The sequence below is a fragment of the Contarinia nasturtii genome, unplaced genomic scaffold (genome assembly GCF_009176525.2).
Source record: "Contarinia nasturtii isolate CC-2019 unplaced genomic scaffold, AAFC_CNas_1.1 Cnas_scaffold_78, whole genome shotgun sequence".
In the NCBI taxonomy this organism is placed as follows: Eukaryota; Metazoa; Arthropoda; class Insecta; order Diptera; family Cecidomyiidae; genus Contarinia; species Contarinia nasturtii.
The window spans coordinates 3,858,549-3,874,620 of record NW_022197436.1 but is presented as its reverse complement, the minus strand read 5'-3'; the positions used below and the strand labels follow the sequence as shown (position 1 = coordinate 3,874,620).

The 16,072-nt window shown below is 33.2% G+C and overlaps 1 protein-coding gene across 1 annotated transcript in view; it reads left to right on the top strand.

The window, feature by feature from the left end:
* Positions 1 to 417: 417 nt before the first annotated feature.
* LOC116341666 (neural cell adhesion molecule 2) overlaps positions 418 to 16,072 on the top strand; it is a 290,370-nt gene continuing 274,715 nt past the window's right edge. The window contains exon 1 of the mRNA XM_031768909.1: positions 418 to 2,666. The gene's annotated coding sequence lies outside the window, so the exon portion shown is untranslated. The remainder of the gene's footprint in view (positions 2,667 to 16,072) is intronic.

The window sequence follows — 16,072 nt, the reverse complement described above, 5'->3', positions numbered from 1 at the left end:
ATTAAAAACAATAACCGAATGCGATGAGGAAAATAGGAAAAGTCATGTGCACAATGTTGAAGGAGGCATCGTATTCAGAGTGCGGCATACGTTCGTTATACTCACCATAATTGTGTTGGAGGGGCAAACAAGACGTTCGGCACTGTGTGTTGAGAATATATATTGTTGTTGTTGTTGCTGCTGCTGCTGGATGTGCGTACGGCATTGGTTTGTTTCTTTCTTTCGATATCTGCGCATCGGCTTCCACAAGCATGTTGCCTCTATGTTATTGTTGTTGGTGCCTCTTTTACAACTCCAAACGTTGGCACCGGTATGGATGAGAGAGATATCAACGGCATGTATATACACAAAAATACTCGAATGTCGTAGGAACGTGAAACATTTTCTTACTACGCTTGTTTAGTATGTGCGCGAACTTCTAATACAACGGTGGCTTTGTCGCTACTCTTCGTATTTACCATAGAAAACGAACAGACGAACAAAATGCGATCGCTTCTTCCATTTGAGCGTTTGTAAGTTAGTTTGTTTGTAAGAACAAAAAAAAATTTTACCGCGCGGAAGTGAAGAAAGAGAAAAACAAAGAACGAAAACACATGAGAGACTTTTTGTGGAAAAGTTATTGCATTTTTCTTCTATTCCAAGTATTTCATAAAGTTGACATTAAAAAAGAAAACCTATACATTAATTTTGATGTTGCAATAAAAAAATTATTTGAATATTTGAGAATGACATAAATGAGCTGAATAAAAATAACAACAGCAACAACAAAAAAATTATACCGGAGCGATTTGATTTGGAGTTTTGTGTGCAAGCCGGAACAGAACGGCTCTTCGCATTCAAATTGTTTTGAATACAGTTTATGTGATTGTATTTTTGCCTGCCAGTGACGATCGCATAAATTATCAAAAAATATACACACAAAAGCGAAAAAGATTCTTCACCCAAAAATTTATTTGTCATCAACATTTGAATTAATTAAATGGACGAACAAAATTTGTGATTTTGTGGTTTTCATTTCATCCAACCAAATTCGCGCATACCGACCATTATCAATTTTTTTGGTTTTGTTTTCGTTGTTTGGTCGTTATTATTTCTGTGCGCCACCGTTAAAATATCACAGTGAACGTGATTACAGTTTTTGGCAATTAAATTCGCTTTGAGCCGAAATTTATGAGGATTTTCCCAGAGTGTCTGTGTACCGAACACTTGAAATTTGTGTGTGCTTTTTGGATGCTCCCTCCGGATGCATTTTAAACACTACGTGTGTGCATAATGATGAAAGTAGTGCGAAACAAAAAATAATAATATAAATACGGTTTTAAGCACACACATACATTGATGAAACTTGCTTTAACCGATTATGGAAAATGAATTTTAACACTGGCTTCTTTTGTGTTTTTCTCACCGTTTGAGCTTCGATCGCTGCGAAAATAAATGCTGAAATTATTAAACAACAACAAAAATTAAACAAATTCCAAATTAAGCAAAATAGCATTTATGTGAAATATCCGTTTGACAAATGATAACACAGCCAACACCATTAAGTGCTTGTTTACGACTGTGATTTTTTTTTTTGATTTTTGTTCTGCTAATGAATGTGAAAAGAGACGAGAGAAGAAAAAAAACTTCGGACATCTACAATATGAATGACTTTCAAGTGTAAATCAAAGTAAATACCGAACGAATCAAAATCACAACCACAAACAAATATTCGTGTTGATTAACAGAGAGTGGAATGAAAGAAAAAAATCGAACGGCAATTTTTTTTCTATTATCGCTAAATTTTTTCGATCGAATTCCAAATTAATTGTGAATTAATGCAAATTTCATAAGTTTTCATTTCACCAACATTGGCTCCACAGTGTGCTTCTTTAAAAAAAAAATTCATTTGTTTCCGATACGACATTGAGTGAAACCGAAATAGAAATAAAAATTCAAGCGAGAAATAAAAAGATGACCAAAAATCAAGTTGAAGCAGATACAAATGTTTAAGAACGAAAAGAACGCGCAAAATTACGATAAAAATCGAATTGTGAATTTATAGTTATGTTAAAGATCCATTTAATATCATTTTCGATGAACAAGAGAGCAAAGTATTCAGCTTCTTTGTCACGTTTTTGACATATTCTCAGAATATTTACATTTTTTCATTTTGTTTGCCATAAATTAAAAACCGGAAAATTATTAAAGCAACACTGCGATCAGACCAACAAAAGTAAAAAAAATTATAAACACCATAAAATATGAATATGAAAAATTGAGTTTGAGCAAGAAAGAAAGAAAAAACGATTGCAACTGTTATATCGAGAAGCCAGTGATCGAGCGCTCAATCAATTGATTTTAGTGTAATTGATTTCAAGTGGGAAATATTGTGAAAACAAAAATAAATGTCGAGTGTTAACGCTTTTGATGTTATGAGAAAAAAAATATATATGTTGATAAAACACGTCATTGAGTGAAAATATTGAAAAAGAATAAAAAAAAAGAAATATTCTTGACTGGAACAAGTGACATATAAAACATAAACAAGCCAATAATTGATACTCGATCCACTTTTTTTGGGGTGATTCAGAACGACATATTGCAGCAGATTGGTTGAGTTTATTTTGTGACAACATACACTGCCTGTGAAATCAAAACGCAACTTGAAAGGATGCGAAGTACATGTATGTTATTCTAACAAAATATACGCTAGTTAATAAGTCAGGGAGAATTTCGTTCAATGTGTATATGGTAACACATGGATACTTGTGTTATTACGAGAGAAAAAAAGACGAAATTTCTTTGCTTTTCAAAAAATTGAAACGAATAATAAAAAGTGGGAAAGAAAAGCGGTTAGAATCGCATTTGAAATTATTTTTAGAATCAAAATCACTGGAAATTTAAAACATTCCGAAATCAATATGCTTCACATCTTTTTCACCGAATAAGAATGAAAACTATTTTTTTTTTCTGTTTATCTTTGTGATTGAATTAAATGTTAAAATGATAATGGTAATTAACTGTCGAATTGAGTCTGGTTTTTTGGCTTAAAATCTGAAATGGTTATGATTGAATTATGATCCATGCATTTGCCGCCTATACATTTATTTTCGTTATTTCTTTGGGTCTCAAGCCGAAAGACTTTTTACCAGCGAACGGCTTATGTTCAATAAAAGTGATTATTATTTTTTTTTTTTTAAAGTAGAACATTGAGGTGCGAGCTCAAAATTCATAGACAGAAGGCACTAAGACTGAAAGACAATGAGTTATTTTATGACACATTTGATGTAATAATGGTTTTATGTTCGCCGTCGGTATCTTTTCAACTTGGTTACAGCACTGATATGATTTGTATGAAATTAAACATCGGAATTATGAATACATGTTTGTTGATTGGCCGATGTGGCAGCAACAAAATCCAAATGTTGCGTGTTACGACAACTATTTATATGACACCATCGATGATAGTGTCTCTTTAGGAAGATGGAATTTTTTTCACCGCCTAAATCGTTCATTTTTACTGTTTGACATTAGTTACTTATGTGCATATCAAAGTGATAATTGATATTGATGTGTGTTAGTCGTATTTGAGCGCCCATAAAATAAATCGAACGAAAAAAAAGAGCAAGAGAATTAAAGAAAAATAGTCGAAACAGGAATCCGAAATCAATTCACTATTTGAATAGATTTATGCAATTGAAATGTTTGAGTGTGTATCTGTGCATTATTACATCTATTTGGACAGGGCATATAACTTGTCCGTAGATTTTTTTTCCCCTTGTAATGATAAACAGACAAGTTTGTAACACAGTCGAAAAAGAAACGATGAAAAAAAAAACAATACAAGATAGAAAAAATAGATGGAACGTACATTGGTACAAAGCAATTTGATTCGGTTATTTAATATTTCAGATACACAACTCGAAGTTGAATCAAAATCTGAAATTGATTCCATTATGGGGCACAATAATCCGAATAGAACAAATATAGCCCGACTATACTTGGGCAATGCTGAATGCTGATACTAGTGACATACAATGATATGTCTATAATGTATGACACACTCGAAAAATGTGTCGTTCAATGCTACGCATCATCAAGCGAATCATATGTATTTGAAATTATCGCACGCACACACACTTCTTTAAAATATTCCACGCCGAAATTTCGGTGTACTCAGTTTCGATTTGGGAATGTTTGAGAAATAAAAAAATGCCTGATTTCGAATATTGAATGTATACATGCAACTGACACTCAATTGCATTTGAATGCTCATGGTGCGTATTCCATCAACCACCAATAAAATAACCACCACCACCAAATCGCATTCTATACAGATTTATATAAGTCGACAGCGAGTGATACAGATTTATGCATAATAAATTCTGCAATTGTCTGTTCATTCCATTCAATAGATTTTTGTGGGTTTAAATGTGTATGACAAATACGGCAGGCGATGAAAAATCACACGCGCACATTATTTATGTATGGAATCGTTTAAACGATACGTTTGCCGTGGCTTCCGAATATCATTCATCAACCAGAATTTACAATCTTTCCCTCTCTGTTTCCTATCCAACCTCTCTCTCTCTCGCTTTCCGTCTCATCATTCGAATATTTATCGAGAACGAGTGTATTGGACTACATCATGTATGGTAAAACTATAAATTTTATCAGTTTCCACATCAAATGATCTCACTCTGTCGCACACACACAAATTTAGCGACCTTTTTCCCTGCCTTCCATTTCAGTTTTCAATTGAGACACACAAAGGGGGATGAGAATAGCTAGAGACGTGCATTCCGTGCCGTATCACAAGAGTGGATCAGATGTCAGTATAGATGACTAAATGGCAACGACACAATGACAACCGAAACAACAACAATCACTTTGTTGCCATCTCTTTCTCTCTCTCTCTCTCTCTCTCTCTCTCTCACGCACACACACATCTTTATTTAGCTCTCATTCGGTTCTTGGTACATGGGTTCCACAAGTGCATAGAAGGGCGTCAGAGTTTGTGGTATGTCGATACCATATGATTTATGTATTTTCGGGTCAATAAGATATCTAATTGAATTGATACATATATAAAAACACAAACAAAAACCAATCGAATTTCATTCAATCGTGCTATTAATAATTTCCCCCGACAAATTGACCAGTTTTCTACCAATTGAAATGCATCAATTATTTATTTGTTTATATTGAATTTTAATCGTATACAGATGTATATAGATTGGGTGAATGAGATAAAAATTCCATAGAATTTTTTTGCTCATCCATAAAATGAATTTAAACACTCTCGGCGTATTTTTCTTTGATTGATTGACAAAATGATGGACAAAAGGAACAAAAAAAAAATTAGATTGCATTCAAATTGTGCTGGCGAATAATAATTGTACAATAGTGTCAATCATTGATTTTTATCCAAAACGAAAAACCCGTCCGAGACAGAAAATTTCATTAACCAATGCTCTCTCTCGCAAGTTATGCCATGCCTTGCACTTGAATATACAAAATATTTTGCATGCACTTCAATTTTATTTCATTTGATTTGATTCGTTTTCATTCCAATTCTTCCTGATTGTTTTTTTTTCTATCCCGCTGCCTCTCTCACTCTTGGTTCGTTCCTTCTCTATCTCTTCGTGTGCTTTTTTTTTATTCATTTCGTTTTTTTTATTGCAATTTATTTCTCGTCGGTTGGTTTTACGTATTTCGCTTTCATTGACTTTTTCTTGATGGGACATAGACAGTTTTTATGGTTTATTTGTCCGATTTTCCTCTTTTTCACGATTGACGGCGCGATGAAACCTGTCATGTCACGACATTTGAAGCGCTGGCGAATACAAATTGACCCTTTTGTATTATTCTTTTAACATATTTATTTTTATTCGTTTCCTTTACGGTTGCTGTTGCTGTTCCATTGCTGTTGATGTTATTTTTGTGCTGTTTTTTGCTATTGCCATGTTTTATGTGGTGTTTGGATTGTGTTTTTGTTTTACTTCCGAAAATCATATCATCTTAACATCTCTCGGATAATTTGAAAACCCAATTTTCGATATATATATTTGTTTCTCGATCAAACGGTCTTACTCTTACTCACAAACTTTCTTTCAATGGCATGGCATGTGCTGTCATACTCTCAGTTGAAGAAAAAAAAAATATGTCCAGAATCATATTTCTAACGTATGCAGTTGCGAAGCAATGGGAAAAATTTTGATTGACTGAGAGAAAGAAGCAACAAAAATAAAGGCTAATAAATATACACAATCACACATCAACGGTTTGGGTTCGCAATGAAATGTTTCGTGATCGATTTACAAAAATATTAAATGAAATTTACCTATTCTCTGACCAAGCGCTCCATTTCGAACAAACAAAGATGAAGAATCAAGAAAAGAAAACGAACGAACGAAAAAAATAAAAAAATATTAAACGTCCCCGGATCGATCCAATTCGTGCTGTTAAATAGTTGACTTGATTTTTTCGAGTGGAATCATTCGAAATATATGGTACGGACTACGGAGAAAAGCAAACACAAAATCAGTGTTATTAGTTTTCGATACCTTTTAAACTTTGGTTTGATTTCGATTATGCCATTCCATCAGTGTGCGTGTGTTTATATATGACTGCATGATTGTATGAATATGTTTATCCAATGATGTTTGGTGTTTGTTTTTCTTTTCGATTGAAAGGAAACCGAATGATAAGCCAGAGGTAAAATCAATGACGGTATTGTACATAATATTTGTTTTGTTTTTTTTTTTTTTGTTGTTTCGTTTCGTTTTGGGGTGTTCGTTTTATTGGTGCGCGCGGTGCGGTGTTTTTAAATGCGTTCATCGTGCTTGTTTCCTTTTTCAAATCATATTAACCTTTAGTATTGTTGACAGTTTGACAGTGAAAATGTAGTTATCGTTGTGTGATATTTATATTTTGTTGAAAACGGCAAATGGAAAAAATTTCGACTTAAATGAATCGGAGAAAAATGGAATGCGGGTGTCAAATAAACATATTGAGAAAATGCCGCTATTGTGTCTTGAATATCGATTTAACATATGTATTGGCAACACTTTCTTTTCTGTTCTGCCGATTTTGAGAATGTCGGTGTGGATAGAAGCAAACAGTCTTGTTGAATTTGTCCACTTATAGGCTTCGTCTAAATCTGTATATGCGTTGGTCATATATATTTTTTTTTCATCTGCTGTTCGTCTAGTCCTTTTTTGTCGTCAAATATACTTGGTTATTTTTTTCCTTCTCGCTTGGTTTTGTTTTTCTACGTTCTGTTGTTGTTCACATTGTTTTTTTTTTTCTTCTTCTTCTTTTTCGGGCCATTAAATAAGTCGAGTGGAAAAATTGTGATTTCGCTTTTATTCCCATATTTTTGTTAGTCTCTTTTGCTATCCCTTTAGTTTCGGTCGAACGAATGGGCGAAGAGTTTGCATATGTTTTTACGATTTTCGTAAATGAAGTGGATGTTGTGTTACACTATATCCGTTTTCTAGGATGTTACACCATATATACATATTGTACGATGTATAATGCAAAAAAAAACAACAAAGCACATGTAGGCGATATGGCTGGCAAATGTAAGTGAGAAGTGAAAAGTGTGTATGCTGTGCCGGACGACAATTTGAGCAAAGTGAATGAACACACCAGAGAGAACAAAAAAAAATATGAATATTATACTTTTATTGCTTCAGCAACACTGTAACTGGGCAAGAGAGAGAAATCTTGTGCCGGGCAGATATCGCTTTCAACGGGAGAATGTGTCATTTTAATTTAAGCAGAAAGCGTTTATTTTTTTTATGTGCCTCTGGTCCGACGCTCTTCGTCTCCATCCTGGCCCGATTCTGTTCGTTCATCCTTTTGTTTGTCCAACTGTGGACAATGTTTTAAGCAGAATGTGTCGGCATTTGCCATATGTTTACGAATAATAATGAAACAGTTGAGTTTTGTGCGATTTGAAAACATACGACAAAATGTTAAGCCATCGGTTCCTCGGCATTTTCGTTTGCCGTAGTCATCTTCATCAACGCATAGTCGTCTTTAAAACCTTCATTTGAATCTCTATTAAATGTACGTTCTTTTTTTTTAATCGACACATTTCTTACCAGCTTGTTGATGCTTGATGTCTTCGTTTAGTTCTTTGTTTGTGAAAATTAAAATTAGAAACAAAACATGAACGAATGAAAGAAATGAGCAATTTTGACGACAAAAAAAAAACGATAATTATGCCAAATAAAACAACTGAATTGTATTATATATTCGCATCCAAACACCGGATATGTTTCAATTTGTTTAATGGAGAACAATTGAACCACTGTAAACAGTCTTCGTGCATTCTGTATTCTCTTCTCCTTCAGACGTTAACCGTTTAGCAAAGATTAACGAAATAGAATGTGTACAGCAAAAAAAAAAAAAAACAACAAAAACAAAATAACTGAAAAAAGTGAGTGAGAGACAGAAATAAAATTGAAAATAAACTGAATGGAAAAAGTCGTTGCAAAGACACAAAAAATGAACATTTTATATATATGAACTAACGAACTGGTGGAACGTCAGTCGGTGGTGAATCTTACAAGTGAATATTGTGCGTCTTTTTTTATGGGCAATAAATTCGATTTTTTTATTTGATATAAAAGTTGATAAGCTTTTTAGATAAAATAGCATCGAGCAAGCTGCAAAACAGATGAGATATATACATTTATATATAGATATATATAGTACGCTTTTTGTTAAAGCAAACGCTAACTTACACGGAATACCTGAAATTTTATGACATAATCAATTATTTTATGATTCTATCTCTCTCCCTCTCGGTGGCTTTTTTTTTGTTGGTTCCCGTTTGAAGATTTGCAGTCACACAAAAGACAGAAAACGTGTACACAAAACATTCATTGGCTGGATCATCATCATTGGACTGCCAAGAAACCGGTTTTACTTCTCAGCTTGAGTTTAGCCACAGTCAAATGTAATATGCGTATGTGTCACATATTGGCGATTCATAATAACAGTAATAATCTGGAATAATCATGACTACTGATGGCGATTTAACTAAAAAACGACGAAATAAAGAAGTAGAAGACAGAGAAAAAAAACTCTTTGATTCATGTGTTTCTGCTTTTTCGGTATTGTCTTGATTGGCTATTTTGATCGTTTCCAAGCCGATTCGTCGCATCAATTGATCGTTTATTTGTGCAAAATACTCGCGCCATGCCACAGATTAGTAAATGATGACTGTTTTTTTCTTATGACGAAGAAAAAAAGACGAAAATATATATATAAAAATTGATATAAATTAATCAAATGCTGTATTACATTGTTGAGAATTAAAAATCGAGTAGAGGCAGGTTAGGCTCGCTTTTGTCATGTCAATTTAAATACTCTTTCTTTTTAATAATTTGGAATGCTGAAGGGAACACACACACACACAACAATAAAAGATGTTTTGCATTCCATTTTGGCATAATGTGGCACTAAAATTGTTATAAGCCATTTAAATTGATTAAAACATACGGAATGAAAAATGAAGATGAGCACATACAAAACGAAGCTTGCCAGAAAACTGCTCAACAATGATGTGATGTGCGTGTGTTTTCTTGTTCATAAAAATCAGTGAAAGCCAAGAGCAATTTCGAACGGCAGCAGCAATAGCGACACCAGTCCATTTGATTCGTATTGCGTTTTATTTGGGTCATATCTTCATCTGCTCTCGTCATTCTCGTCGTTTTAATTCTTAAATTTTATTGCCGTTTAAATGGATTGCGCTTAAAAAGAAAATAATTTATTTTGTATCAAATGAAAATGTTTTGTTTACATCATTGTTCAGCGTTTGAGAATTTATTCATTTGAAATCGATAAATTAGCTGAAATAACCATTACCGTATTGTATGACCGTTGTTTTACGTGGGTAAAACATGAAATTTAATGATGTTTGCCCTTTTCAGCCGCATTGTGTATTTTTTTTTTTGTTGAAATTTGTCGATGTAAATTTTTCGTCTTTTTCTCATTCTCTCTATCGAAAAATACACTGCCTACACTTTCGGTGTGATTTGTCTCAAAAACAAGCGAAAAAAAAACAAATTGTAAACTCCCTCTCATCAATGTCCGAATTCGAATATGCTATTAAATGAACGGGCTCTATCATCAAATGTTCAATTAGATACCTGGAACTATTTTGCAAACATTGTTTATTTCGCATAAAATGAGACGATCAAATGCACAGCAGCACTAATTCACGCGAATTGATTGCACGCCATATACCCGTTGGGCTATTTTTGCTATCTCCCATGTTGCGTGTAAATGCGATTCAACCTCGTCATAATTATTTCTCTTCGTATCTCTCAACATAAAGTTTTAATTGAAACATTTGTTATTGCCGTTTTTTTGTGTGTGCTCACATCATGTTATTACATTCTACTCAAGTTCAGCGCCGCATAAATAGCAAATGTATTTGCATATTTTCACACATTTTAATGTTTATCAAAAAGCGATACACGTTGCACGTGGCAAGACAAAGAACTGATAAAGATCATTACATTCATGGCGTACGCACTATGCGACGTGCACTTGCACACAAAACATGTACCGAAAAATGCATTTTACAATCGAAAAATGACAGTCAAATAAATACCGCAATGAAAGATGAAAAAAAAGTCACCGCGCATGCAGGCAAGCGAGAGAAAATAATTAAAACGAGAAAGGCACTTTTCAAGTGGTTTTTTAAAGCACATTTTCGCAAACGCCAGTCTAACTGCACCACATCAAACAGCTTTTGAAATTGTTTGAATTAAGTAAAACCGGTAGCAGCAGCAGCAGCAGAAAAAAATTACAACCCTGGATGAATTCGTTCATTTAACACTGTTTTATGCTTGAAAGTTTTTCGACTACATTATTGTTACTTTTGTTTTCATGATTTTTTATGTTTTCGCTCTGTTGCACGAAAATCAAGGTACTTGCAAATGGAAAGCCAGCGCGAAGATAGAGTGATTGAGAAAGCGAGCGAGAGAGAGAGAGAATGGAAAAAAGCAGCTAAAAAATCTCTTATGTTGAAGTGATCGACTGAAAGATAGAAAATTATCACATAAAAAGTACGAAAACAAAACCCAAACTGAACAGTCGGTAAAATTAAGATAACTCGGGGAAATCAGAATGCGGATTTCTTCGTAACAGACACTTTTCATGATTTTCACATCAATGAATCATTTCAAAATGTCAGAGTGACTGAAAAACAGTACAAATACTGAACTGAAGTATGCCAGAGCCCAGTTGTATTTCATCGACACATCGGTTCGCTTTTTCTTCTATATCTTTGTTCATTCATTTTACTTTTTCTCTAGTCATACATTTTTTTTCTTCATTGTATTCTTCTTCTTCTTCTTCTTTTAAATTCTGGAACACAAGCCAAACGGGGAAGTAACTTATTTTAAGTAGATTGCGTGCTCTCTCGCTGCCGATGTACATTATACACACTTAATACTTACACTTTGCATAATTTTCACTCGAATATGCTATTGCCGCTTCGAATCCGTTGCCATTTCTGTTGTTTGTCTTGTTTTTTCGTCTTCTTTATTTTCCTCTTGTGTTTTTTCTTCTTCTTCTTCTTCTTCGTCGTCGTTTTTTTTATTATTATTTTGGGATTTTGTAATGCAATCATTTTTAAATGTAAGAACATTTTAAGATTGCCTCGCATATTCTCGAGCGCAAAACTACTGAATTCAACGTTTTTCCTTAAAAAACTCATGAAGTAAGCGAATGTACAAGCCAAACATTTAAGTCAAATAAATCGTTCAACGATATAAATGCATGCGAAAAATGCACAAGGAACGAAAGAGACAGAGTGATGTATAAAAATTAACAAATAAAAGAGATTCGCGATGGAAATATTGAAACAGACCAACCTAACAACGGCAATCAGCAAGCAGCCTCACAGTTTTCAATGTTAATTTTTCGCGAATGGACTTAAATTTGTTGCTTTTCATTTTCGATAAAATTTATTATGCTTGAAACAAACATTTTAGGAAGCTGAGCATGAAAAATAACAAACAAACAACTGCCGTTCTTCATTCATACTTTCATTTGTTTTGAGTGCAAAAAAAAAGAAGAAGAAAAACGAACGATAAGCGGAAGAAAAAAAGAAACGATTTTTATACAAAATAATTTCCTTTACTAATTTTGTATTCGTGTCGACCATAAATTATGGCATCTGATTGAAGCAATCAACACATTTTAATGTATCGAATTAAGCATAAATAATAATTCTTTTTTCTCCTCTCTTGTTTTTTTTTTTTGACGTTGAGTGCGCGCGTTCATTGCACACGCATTCATAATACCACCCGTTGTAATTTTTAAAAAAAGATACTTTGTGAGCATTGTATGTCCTTTTGATGTGTTTACCGCCGCCACCGCCACTGCCACTGATGACGTCTACATGATCTGTGTCACGCTTTTCTTGTCTCAAGAGAGACGAAATTCATGCAGAGGCAACATTTGGGGCCGAACATTTTTTGCGCTGTGAATAACATTCAATGACAATTACATTGGGAACGTAATAAAATCTGTGATTTGCCTAATCCTTGCTCACTGAACATTATTGTTCATGTGCTTTGCCATTGTTCAAAACGGATCATCCAAGCCGCAGCAAAATGAAGAAAAAAAAAAATAAACAACAACACTACCACCACAATAACAACAACAACAACAAGACAATGCATTGAAACAGAACAAGCAGAAGGCGAAGAAAAAAAGCACACGAAAACAAGCAAACGAGTGTTCATGTAGACGGCAATAATATATTTTATATTTATGACTTGGATATCCTTAGGTACTATATACGAACCATCCCCCGAATTGCTATGGTGTTTAGAAAAATGTACGAGAGAGAGAGAGAGAAGAGGGAGAAAAATTGAAAAAATCATGTAACATGTATTAAGAAACAAACGGTATGAACGCGTTTTGCGTCGCCTCGAAAATTGGCGGCCAACATTATGTTTTGTTGTTGTGTGTAACAATAAACATACACGAACAGCGTCAGTAGTACGATAGCAAGAACAATATGTCGACTTACATGTCATGCACTTCAAAATTATCCATGAAATTAGCGTCAGAATTAAATTTCATTTTTTAAACTCATTTTCTCTCTCCCACACAAACACTCTCTTTCTCATTTTGCTTATGAAAATGTAATTTATTCAAATGGTAATGCAAAAAAAAAGAAGGTGGAAACTTATATGTATTAGACCTGTCGCAAAAGATTAAAACTCTAACATAGCGTCGAACAAACGAACACAGAAAGAAAAACAATTCGAAATAACATCACGCAAGTCAAAATCATAATCAACTAATCAACGTTTTTATATCGTCAGAATGTGAATGTAGTGCGCTTGTGAATACATGCATTATCACATGTACAAAGAAAAATCTAATTCAAATGTAATTTTTATTATTTGCCAATTGAACAAATGATTCGTATAATTTTAATTTGGTTTCGGTGTGAATTTCAAATATTGAATTTAAAAAAACACACAACCAAACCACATGAATGTGCCAATAAATATTGAATTTGAGTTGAATCTTGATTAAAAATGAGTTTTTTTTACAGTTCAACACCATTTGGATGCGATCAAAAGTTTTCATTGAACCGAAAATGTTTGATTCATTTCCGTGTATGAAAATTGAATGGAGCGCACTTTTCCAAAAATAAACTTCAAATTACTAAATTATAAAATATTAATTGATCCATTTATCTAATGAAAATTGAGTGGTGAAATTTTGGTAAACGGTGCTGAGTTCGTCATGAATAATAATAAAAAAATACACGAATTTTTCATGTTGATTCTATTATGCAATAGGTTCTAACATAAAACTTCATTTACCACCAAGCAATTCATTTGATTTCAATCGAAACAAACGGTGCGGCGTGTGTTCGATGTGTTTTCAAATGACTCATATAGTCAGACATAAACGATAAGAATCCAACTGTGATACAATGACACGAGATTCTTGAAGAAACAAAAAAAAAGAAACAAATACACCTTGTATTTATGGATAATTTCCAAAGACGATTTAACTTCCAACCTAAGTCATCGATTGAGGCACCGATGAGTGTATAAAGGCCGCACGACATGATTAATAATTTTTTACGGTAATTCAGTTTTCTTATCCAAAAAAAACTCTTGTATAACTCTTGCATACGGCTTTGCACACTGTAATTTGATAGTGTCCTGTTTTGATTGTGTAAAAAGAAAACCGTAAAAGAGACAACACAAAAAACACACAGAGAACATTCCACGTTAAATCAAATTGACGTTTATTATGCATGTTATTTTGAGACTGTAGTTTGGAAGCTATCATGTTGTTAGGGGCAAGCAACCGGTAGTTAATCGAAAATAAAATTGATAACGAATCGTTGATTGGGGAAGACATTTTCGACATCATTTTATTGAATAAATATTATTGAACGTATACCATACATTAATAGCATAATTGAGGTTTGGTTTTTGTGTGTATCTTTTTGATGACGATCTTGTGGAATCGATGGACAAAAAAAAAATCAATTCCTAATGAACAAATTCATCGAAATGGCTTTTGGGAAAATGTAATGATTTGCTACGGATACGAAAAAAACCTGATGCGATCAAATCTATTAATGTTATGTGTTGCGATGTGATTTTTGATTGTGCGGCGATCAAACAATTCGATCTACATATATTCAATATTACAACTGCTTTCATTAAGATAAATGATGGTTTAATGAGTTTCACTTGAAATGCATGATTAACAAAATGCTTCCATTGTTTGTGGTGGGCACGATGAAGGCAAGATTACTAAATGTACATTGTACTCAAAACAATACTATGCCAATGTACTTGGAAGTAATGCTTGATGTATCGATGTAGAAATAAGTGAGATTTAAAATATCTCTAACCCTTCCACGGGAACTTATCAATTTTAATATAAAAATTTTGTGATTTGAGCTCAAGCCGTATCGATTTTTCTCTAAAAATGCATGAAAAATTACAGAAATTCGGTATTCACAAGATCTATCGATTATTTTGACATGGTTTTTCTGGAAGAACTAACAAACCGAGCAATTTTAATCAAAGTCGTAAGTTACAAGGTACAAAATAAGTTCTTTTTAGATTTCCATATACAAATTCTTATTCGGAAAAACGTCCAAATTTCCAAAGTAAAATAATTTTCCTCGACGATTTTAAAACTTGATGATACATCAAGCAATATATCTCAATGTATATGGCATGCATGTATATTGAAAGTATGATATGATGGAAATACCGCACCGTGAGCATTTATGTGCGCTTGATTGATTCATTCGCATGGTCGAAGTGTTAATAGAAATGCCAGCAGAAAATTTCCACAAACACTTTGGGTATTTGTATTAATGGATGAATTACATTGTCATGTCATTTATCATTGGTTTTATGTATACATAGCTCACTCTTTCTCTCTTTGTCTGTGCAAATCAATTAAATTTGAACCGAATAGACATTCAGAATTCTTGACACGGTTAGTCGACATTTTCATATCGGTCAGCAAAAAAATGATGAGAATGTGAAACACACACACAAATTCAAAACAAATGGAATGATTGTTTCAGGTTTTCATAATGAATTGAGCGCGGCACACAAGTATGCAAGTTGAACGGTTAATAAATTAGTGAAATAGTTTTTTTTTGTTTTTGTTTTTTCTTTCTTAAAGAACAAAAAAAAAAAACAGATAACTCATATGTAAATGATATTCTGATGATTTTCTGTCAGCTCCAAAGGTAGTTTATATTTGCACATTTATAGAGCATATGAAGAAAAAAAAATACAAAGAAATATCATAATTTAGAACAAGAAAATATTTCCACATTTGTGTACCAACGTACATTGAAGAAGAAGAAAAAAAAGCCTCGCAACACAATTAATTGACTAATTAATGATAATGTGAAAAAGGTGAAAATTAAGACGACTGATATTTAAAAGATATATGCACATATTTCAAAGTTTTACGACGTTATCGTACCTTTTTTTTTGAGTAGTTCTTCTGGTGGTTTTGTTATTCAACAATGATTGCGTTTGTTGTTGAA